Consider the following 9937-nt stretch of genomic DNA (forward strand, 5'->3'; position numbering starts at 1 on the left):
GGGGGTGTGTGATGGTGATGGGGGAGGCTGTGATAGTGATGGGGGGGCTGTGACGGTGACTGGTGGGTTTGTGATAACACTTGTGATGCTGGTAAGGGTTGTGATTATTATGACGTTGAGACCATGGTGATCCTGAGGGTGGTGATTATGACGGAAATCACGGCGTCTGTGGTGGTGGTGAGGACAGTGATGGTGGTGGTGGTGGTTGATGTTCGGGATGATGGAGGTGGGGACCATGGTGGTGGTTGTGGTGTCGATGGTGAATGTGGTGTCTGTGATGGTGAAGGGAGAGATCATGGTGACAGTGTGGTTGTAAAGACCGGGACCGTGATGACGGTGCTGGTGGCAGTGGTCACCATGGCTCCTTGGCTGTTAGAGGAGTGAAGCCAGTTCATATGCGTGTGGTGACTGAAGTTGTACTGAGGACCTTCATGGTGGCTGCCATGTGGGTGAGCAGATCAATCTTAGTGACTTGAGGCGGGAAGATGAGGAGCCATGAGCATGTCCACACAGGACCACCAAGGTCACAACTGAGTCCTTAAAGGCCTGGCTGAGGGCAGCAGCACATGGAGGAGAAGAAGAAGCACAAAGGCCTTGAGCCAGAAGGACTAGGTGCGAGTAACTGGGGACTAGTTAGGACCCAGGCAGGACCCAGGTTCAAATCTGGCTGTAGGAGACTTGGGGGAGTTGTCATTTTTCCAGAACCTAGCCTATGCTAAGGCGACCTGTAGAAGGTTAGTATGCGGCCTATACCCTCCTAGTAGATGGGAGCCACAGCAGTCTGAAGTCTTGGAAGAAACTCGGGTTCTGACAGTAGCAGAGGCTCCTAGGAACTGAGGGGGTCTGTCCCCCCTCTTTATTTTCTAAAAAAAGATTTATTTATTTCATGTATATGAGTACACTGTAGCTGTCTTCAGACACACCAGAAGAGGGCATCAGGTCTCATTACAGATGGTTGTGAGCCACCGTGTGGTTGCTGGGAATTGATCTCAGGACCTCTGGAAGAGCAGTCAGTGCTCTTAACCGCTGAGCCGTCTCTCCAGCCCCGCCCCCTGCTCCTCCTATTTTAAAGAATATTTTGCTTTAAAAAAAAAAAGGTCCTTGTACTTTATTTATTCATTTTGGCTTTTTTGAGTCACAGTTTCTCTGTGCAGCCCTGGCTGTCCTGGAACTCACTCTATAGACCAGGGTAGCTTTGAACTCAGAGAACCACCTGCCTCTGCCTGGGCTGGGATTAAAGGTGTGGGCCACCATTGCCGGGCTCTGAGATAGAATTACCTGATTTCACCTTCCCCTTTAAACACTCCCATGCCTGCTTCTTCCTGTTCTCATTTCTCTTCCAGATGCTCTGAGTAGCTCAAGATGGCTCCAAACTCATGGCCCCTCTGCCACCCAAGTGTTCCGACTACAGCTGGCTCTGGAGCCGTGCTGGTCCCCAGACAGTCACCCATCTTCCCTGGGTCCCTTGGCAATCTTAGTGTTCTAGCACTTCTGGAACCTTTCTTGCACCATAGAGACAGATCCTGAGCTTGCTATGGTCAGGAACCTCCTTTGACCTCTAGTTCCAGTTACCCAGCAGAACCCGTGTTTTAGGGTGCCCAGAAGACACCAGATGTGTTGATTCATTGGCATTACAGGTTGATTCGGGGGCCCTTTGCTGACCCCGAGGTTCTCTACAACTGCCACTCTCTAGCAGGCACAGGCTGGGTCCCAGAGGAGAAAGAAGACAGGAGGGGCGGACCTGGTTTAGGTTGGCGGCAGACTGTTTGACATTGAAAAGGTAACTGCATCTTAAGTCCTCTTCCTTCTAAAAGTTAAAGTCTCATTTTGTGCGTGTGAGTATGCTGGCTTAGTGTAAGTCTGTGTGCCACGTGTGTACAATGCCTGCAGAGGCCAGGAGAGGGCGTCGGATTCTTCAGAACTGGAGTTACAGATGGTTGTGAATCGACATGTGGGTGCTGGGAACTGAGCCCTAGTCCTCTGGAAGAACAACCAGTGTCTTTAACCATTGAGCCTTCCTTCCAAACATTGGGAATGTGATTCAGAGGGAGGGTGGTGTGTGTGTGTGTGTGTGTGTGTGTGTGTGTGTGTGTGTGTGTGTTTGCGTACACACTCACTTGCATGCATGTCCCTGAACTCAACACAGATCTACAGAATTATTGTTGGTGACCCCGTTAGGTTAGGGTCCACGGGGGCAGGGCTGCTTAGTAAGATGTTTGCTGTGCAGCAAGAGGACCTGAGTTTGGGTCCCAGAGCCTATGTGACAAGGCTGGTGTGGCGGTGCTCCCCTGTAACTCGGAGCTGAGGAGGCAGACACATGCCTCTTGGGTCTTGCAGGCTAACCAGTCTAATATAATTGGGACCCCCAGGGCAATGGGAGAACTTGTCTCAAAAGTAACCAAGGTTGGGGACCAGCAAGATGGCTCAGTCAGTAGAGGGGCTTGCCATCAAGCCTGCTGATGATTTTGGCTGGTAGGTTCAATATGTGGGGAGAAGAGAATGGACAAACACGGTGGGAGGAGAGAACCGACTCTAAGAGTTGTCCTGTGACTTCTAACGCATGTGCCATGGCATGCTTGAATGTATGCACACTCGAATGCACGTGTACGCACATACACTCATGCACATGCACACACATGCACATAAACTCATGGACATGCACACATGCATGTACATACACTCAGGCACATTGCACACACATGCATGCACACACATCCTCTTACCTTAGCTGGTGCTGGGGACTCAAAGAGCTCTCTACACTCTCACATCTACGTGGGTCTGAGCATTGAGGGCCAACAGGTTAAAAATAAATAGTGATGGCCACGATGCATTCTGGCTGTGCTCCGAGCTCTGGAGGTGTCCCTGCTGCCTTCCAGCCTTGGCTCACTGGAGAAGGCCACCGCCTAGCATCCCTCACCAAGCAGCCCACAATAGTGGCCAAAGAACCCCCTCTGTTGCCCTACATGGAAATCAAGGCCCAAAGGTGGGGGTGAGGATTTGAACCCAGCTATACCAAAGTCTTTGAGTGCTCAGTAACTTAGAGGGCCAGCCAAATATTGTGTGTGTATGTGTCTGTTTATGTATTTATCTATGTGTGTGTGTGAGTATACATGTATGTATGCATATATATATATGTGTGTGTGTGTGAGTGTGTATGTCTATGTGTGTGTAAATGGGAGTATGTATGAATATATGTATGTGCATATGTGTGTTTCTGTATGTATGTATGTATGTATGTATGTATGTATGTATGTATGTATGTATCTGTGTGGTTAACAGTATGTGCTGTTCTTAGAAGAACTGAAGTTTGGTTCCCAATGCCTACACCAGACAGCTCGCAATTGTCCATAACTCCAGTTCTAGGGGATCTGATGCCTCTTCTGGTCTTCATGGCTACTGTATGCCCGTGTGCGCGCACACGTACACACACACACACACACACACACACACACACACACACACACACACACAATTAAAAATAAATCTTAACATCATGTTGTATGCCAGGCAGTGGTGACACACACCTTTAATCTCTGCTCCTGGAAGGGAGAGATAGATCTCTGAGTTCGAGGCCAGCCTGCTCTATAGAGAGAGTTAGAGAGTTCCAGGACAGTCAGGACTACGCGTAGAACTCCTATCTCAAAAGACAAAAACAGCTTCCTGTCCGGCTGCCATCAGAGAGCTGCAGTCATGGCCCTGTGCTACCCCATGGCCGTGGGCCTCAACAAAGGCCACAAAGTGACGAGAAAGTCAGCAAGCCAAGATACAGCTGCCGCGCCAAGTTCACCAAGCACACCAAGTTCGTGCGGGCCATGATCCAGGAGGTGTGCGGCTTCGCGCCCTACGAGCGGCGCGCCACGGAGCCGCTCAAAGTGTCCAAGGACAAGCGAGCACTCAAGTTTATCAAGAAGAGGGTGGGCACGCACATCCGCGCCAAGAGAAAGAGGGAGGAGCTGAGCAACCTGCTGGCAGCCATGCTGGTTCTGTTGTTCATGTTGTTCAGGCTGTTCATGCTGTTGGCGACGGCTTTCGCCTCCAATAGCTGAGTTGAGCAGCAGCAGCAGGGACTGTAGCGTGTCCTTGTTTGGCTCTGCTCGGCTGACTGCTCAGACGATCACAAATCACAGTGCTGCAGCGACAACTCACGCACAGTCTCAGTATTTATACCCTGTTGTTCGCCAGTGTCTGTGGACCCCTACCTTAGCTTGTGGCTCACTTCTGTGCTAGAGAGAAGGTTCCACGGTTCAGGGACTTTGTGCCTGTTTATTGTTTGCTTATTTACTGACTTTGGTCGTTAATAGTGTCAACCTGACAATATCCAGAATACCTCAGAGACAAACCTCTGGGGGGCGTGTCTGTGAGGGGGTTGTCTAGATTGGGACAACTGAGGTAGGAAGTTTAGGCTAATTGAGGTAGAAAGACCAACCTCAACTGTGGGTGGCACTGTTTTATAGTCTTGGGTCCTGGACGGGGAGAAAAAAAGGAGAGAGAAAAAGTGAGCCGTGTCCCAGCATTCCTCTCTTTACACTTCCTCACAGTAGATGCTGTGTGACCAGCTGCCTCAAGCTCCTGTCACCATGCCTTCCCGCCATCATGGACCGTGTCCCCACAAACTGTGAGCTCGGATTAACCCTTCCTTCCTTAAGTAGCTCCTGTCAGTTAAATGGTCAGAGCCACGAGACAAAACTAACTGATACACTGGGCATGTAGAACAGTGCTTAGGTCTGCCTCTGCACAGGTGACAGTGACAAGGCCGAGCTTCCTCTCTTACCCTTCAAATACCAGGCGTGAAGAGCTACAAGTGATGTGCTGAAACAGGACCACAGGCTGCACAGAAAGGGGATCCCGCAGGAGAAAGAGAAGGAGGAGAAAGAGAAGGAGAAGGAGAAGGAGAAGGAGAAGGAGAAGGAGAAGGAGAAGGAGAAGGAGAAGGAGAAGGAGAAGGAGAAGGAGAAGGGGAAGGGGAAGGGGAAGGGGAAGGAGAGGAGAAGGAAAAGGAGAAGGAGAAGGAGAAGGAGAAGGAGAAGGAAGGTGAGTAGCCCAGTGGCTATAGCAGTTCATGCTCGAGGACTCACTGAGGCAGATAGAGCCTGGACAAGGACAAAAGATTAAAGTGGAGGTTGTCAACCTCCCTGTCAGAGAGACTGTGGAGTTCATGGAGGAGGACCAAGAAAAATCTGTGCAGGAAGGAGGATCTAAGAGAGACTCGTGGAAGCTTTTCTCTCATGCAGGTAGACAGGAAAGGACCTCGGCTACATCGTGGTGGGGGGGGGCACTGGGCGATGGATGCCCTCAAACAGCCTGCGTGAATTTTTCCCAGACTGAGGCCACTCTGAACTAATGCCAGCAGAGTTTCAAAGCAAGTCCCGGCAAGAGTGAATCTATCACAGATAACGTAGCCACACTCGGCACAAAGTCAGAAATATTCAGAAGACTACAACCCAGCATGCAACAGTACACACTTAAACGTTCTTCTTCTTCTTTTTTAAATCTTTTTAATGGTTCTTTGTGAATTTTTCAACATGCACCCCCATCCCATTCACCTCCCCTCCATATTGCTACCTCCCCTGACAAAGGAAAATAAAATAAGACGGGAAGAAATCTTGTCCTGGAAGCTGTAGTGTATCCCGGTCTGTCCCACAGAATACCGTTTTGCCCACAAGTCTTGACTTGCATATGTTCATTGAATGAGTCTTTGGTCTGTTTTGAGGCTTCTGGCTTCTGCTACACCATCAATACTGGATCCTAATAGGGACTCCTCTACTGTGCTGCCCAGGTGAGGGGCAGGGCCAGCTCTCCTGCTGTCATGACCTCAGGACCAGCTCTCTTGCCTGCCTCAGGTGGTTAGAAGCAGGGTGGGTACATCTCTCCAACACCCACACCATGCCAGAGCACACAAGGGGTGGGGCCAGCTCTCTCTCCTGAGTGTGGTGGCCAGTCCAGTGCCTCAGGCAGCAGTCCAGATCAGGGATATCTCCATGGCCTTTGGTGGTAACGCAGGCCTGGACATCAACACAGACCCTACCTGCACCCGGACCACAGATCCAGACATGGGCCTTGATGGCAGCTCGGGCCAGTATCTAACCACGGCTTCCTCCTATCTGCCTGTTCCTCACCACCAATGACTCTGTAGTTCTGCCTTTCTCTACAGTGTAAGAACCCCTTGGCTTTGTTTTATCTTCCGTCTCTCCAAGGCTTACCTTGTCTTTCCCATCTCTCCATCACACATTCGTCCGCTGTGGCGGCAATAGCTGCAGGTGCTTGGGGGTCTTTTTTCTGATTGGCCTGGGGCAGGTGACTCCACATTTTAAAACTTGACTAAGAGACTGGTGTGTAGCTGGGTAGAATGCCTTATACTCACAAGGCTGGCTTCCATTCCCAACACCACAAACCGAGCATGGTGACTGACACGTGCCTGGAATCCCAGCACTTCGGTGGTCGGGGCTGAAGGACCAGGGATTTGCAGACACTCTTGATAACATCATAATGACTGTGAGACCATCATGGACTGCATGAGACCCCCATCTCAAAAAATAAAATAAAATGTTGGCTGGACAAGTTAGTGATGAATAGTTCCTGGTAAGGCTAGGTTTCTTGTCGTTGGAAGTTACAGAGAGAAGAAGGGCAGAATTAGCTTTAGAATTGACTGCAACAGAATGAACTCAGGTTAAGGCGGATAAACACAGAGAGCATCCCAGATATGTTGTGCAAGTTGTGAGCAGAGAGTGCACAAGATCGGGTAGCAACCTAATGGGACAGGGTTTCAGGAACTACCCTGCTAGGCCACATCCTGACCCAAGCTGGAACAAACTGGATGGGGAAAAAAATGGTGTCTTATTTAAAATCATTCCAAAATAAAAGGGTTATTTTAAAAAATGTCTTAAATCCACTGGGCACGGGGGTGCAGGTGCACACCTTTAATCCCAGCATTTGGGAGGCAGAGGCGGGTGGATCTCTGTGAGTTCGAGGCCAGCCTGGTCTACAGAGCAAGTTCTGGGACAGCCACAACTTTGTTAACACAGAGAAATCCTGTCTCAAGAAAATAAAAATAAAATCCACCTCCACCAAAACCAACAAAACAAAACAAAAGAACAAAACTTGCCCCCCCCCCAAAAAAAAAGAAAGGAAAGAATATCCTAACTTCAACAAAAGCTGTCCATGGATGCTTAACGTTTTCAAGGTCACGAAAAATAGGAAACAGAGAAAGGGTCAGAGACCAGAGGACACAGAGGAGCCGGGACAACAAAATGCAACATAAAAAAAAAGTGGTTTTGTCTTTTGAGACAGGGTCTTATGAAGCCTAGACCAGCCTCCAACTTGCTACCCGGCCTAGGCTGACCTTGAACTCCTGATCCCCCACCTTTACCCCTTGAGTGCCAGGATTCCAGGCTCAGTGTGATGTTAGATCCTGGCCAGAGGGACCTAACACAGAGCGCCAATCCATAGGCCGCACAGTGGAATGAGCAAAGGAGAAGAGGTGATCTTCCAAAATAATTTCCAGCAGCACATGTGGAGACAGCCTCGAGAGGTGGGGTTGCTCTGCGACCTGCTTCTAAGGAGGAGGGGGAAGGGAAGACTCGACTTTGCTGTTGCTGATGGAGGAAGTCAGCAGACAGCACAGCAGCCACGCCACGGGCCCATTTCACCGGTGATGCCACCAGGGTCCTGTGAGGGACATTCACCTTTGTGCTACTCTTTCCTCAAACGCCTAAATCCAATGTGATCTTGAGATAGCAGCCAAACCCAGACCACGAACATTCTCTAGGATAGCTGGTTAAGACTCCCGAAGAATGTCAAGGTCGTGGGTCTAGTTTCTTTCCTGATAAACACTCAGGCCAAAAGCAACTTGACCAAAACTCAGGCCAAAAGGAAGGGTTTATTTGGTTTACGCTTCCAAGTTATAATCTTTCCCTGAGTGAAGTCAGGCAGAAACTTAAGGCAGGAACCAGAGGCACTTTTTTCTAGCTTGTTCTCTGGCTCACAATTAAGTATCTCCATTCCTCCCTTCCTCCCTCCCTCCTCCTTCCCCTCCCTTCCCCTCCCTCCTTCCTCCCCCTTCCCTCCCCCTCCCTCCGCTTCCCCTTCCCCTTCACTCCTTCACTCCTTCCCCTTCCCCTCTACTCCTCCCCCTTCCCTCCTTCCCACCCTCCTCCTCCTTCCCCTCCCTCCTCCCCCTCCCTCCTCCCTCTATTCCTTCCCTTCCCCCTCCACCCTTCCCCTTCCCCTCTACTCCTCCCCCTCCCTTTCTCCTCCCCCTCCCCTCCCCTCCCATTCCCATTCCCCTCCCCCTCCCTTCCCCTCCCCTCCCCTTCCTCCTCTCTCCCTCTCCCTCCTCCTTGCATCTCTCTCCTCCCCTCCCCTCCCCTTCCTCCTCCCTCCCTCTCCCTCCTCCTTGCATCCCTCTCCTCCCCTCCCCTCCCTCTCTCTCCTCACCCCCCCATATAAGTTTCATTGTGTAACCCTGATTGGTCTGGAACTTATTATGTAGACCAGGCTGGTCTTTCATTGAGATAGAAAGTCTGCCTCAGCCTCCCTGATGTTGGGATTGGAGGTCTGAACCGTCACATCTAGCCTAGCTAGCTTTCTTATATAGCCTGAGACCACCTGCGTAGGGATGGTGCTGCCCGCAGTGGGCTGGGCTCTCCTGCATCAATAAATAATGAAGACAATCTCCCACACACATGACCACAGGTCAACCTGACCTTGGCAATTGTTCAGTTGAGATTTTCTCTTCCCAAGTAATTCTAGCTTGCGTTGACAATAAGAACCAGCACAGTCATGAACAATAAGAGAGTGGAGACATGGTCAGAGACCGGCGGACACTGGGGAGCCATGACAACTAAATGCAATGTGATGTTCTACATTAGATCCTGGGGTAGGAAGAAGAAATGAATGGGACGACTTTGGAGCTAGTTTACAGTGATAAATCAATGCCAGTGTCTGGAGTTCTGACAGTGTTACCTGGCGGTTCGTGATATTAGCAGGGCGAGTACTGGAGGGGCGTGGGAATTATCCGTACTATTTTTGAAACTTTTCTGTAAATTTAAAATTATTCCAAAATGAAAAGTTTATTTTTAAAAAATGTCCTAAATCCAGTAAGAGTTACCAGGCAAGCAAAGGAGGAAAATATGACCCACATCTAGGAGAAAAATGGATCAATAGAGACAGACCCAGAAATGTCACAAATGGTAGAGTTAGCAGACAAGGACACCAGCATCGTGCCCTTCGTAGTCAGGAAGGTGGAGGAAATTGATAACATAGGGAACGAAGTAGAAATGTTAGAGAAGATTCCTGACATCAACTTTCGGCCTCTACATACACATAGAAACCGGCACACACAAGTGATTCACCATCTCTCTACATGTGTGTGTGTGTGTGTGTGTGTGTATGCACATGTGTATATGTGTGCATGTGTATGTATGTGTGTGTGCATGTGCATGTGTATATGTGTGTGCATGGTGTAAGTGTGCATGTGTACATATATGTGTACATGTGTATATGTGTGTACATGTGTATATGTTTGTATGCATGTGCATATGTGTGCACATATATGTGTATGTGCATGTTTATATGTATGCATGTATGTGTGTGTGCACCTAAAACACCAAGACTGGATCTGGGGAGATGGTTCAGTATGAAATGCTTGCTGCTCAGGTGTGAGAACCCACATTTGGTCCCTCAGCGCCCTTGTAAAAGGACAGATGAGGTGGCATATCCCTGCAACCCTACTGCTGGGGAGGTAGAGACAGGAGGTCCTTGGAACTACTTAGCCAGCTACTGTGACTGAATCTAAGCTCCAGGCTCATAAAAAAACTGTCTCAAGAAATGCGGTGGAGTGGTGAGGAAGACACCCGGTATTGACTTCTTGTCTCCACATACAGGGACACACACACACACACACACACAAAACATACACACACAGCACACACACACAACA

The 9937-nt window shown here is 49.6% G+C and overlaps 1 pseudogene; it reads left to right on the forward strand.

Annotated features, from left to right (window-relative positions):
- The first annotated feature begins 3690 nt into the window (after positions 1-3690).
- Rpl36-ps9 (ribosomal protein L36, pseudogene) lies at positions 3691-4046 on the forward strand (annotated as a pseudogene).
- The last annotated feature ends 5891 nt before the right edge of the window (positions 4047-9937 follow it).

This window comes from Rattus norvegicus, chromosome 5 (assembly GCF_021556685.1).
Source record: "Rattus norvegicus strain SHRSP/BbbUtx chromosome 5, alternate assembly SHRSP_T2T, whole genome shotgun sequence".
NCBI classification, from domain to species: Eukaryota; Metazoa; Chordata; class Mammalia; order Rodentia; family Muridae; genus Rattus; species Rattus norvegicus.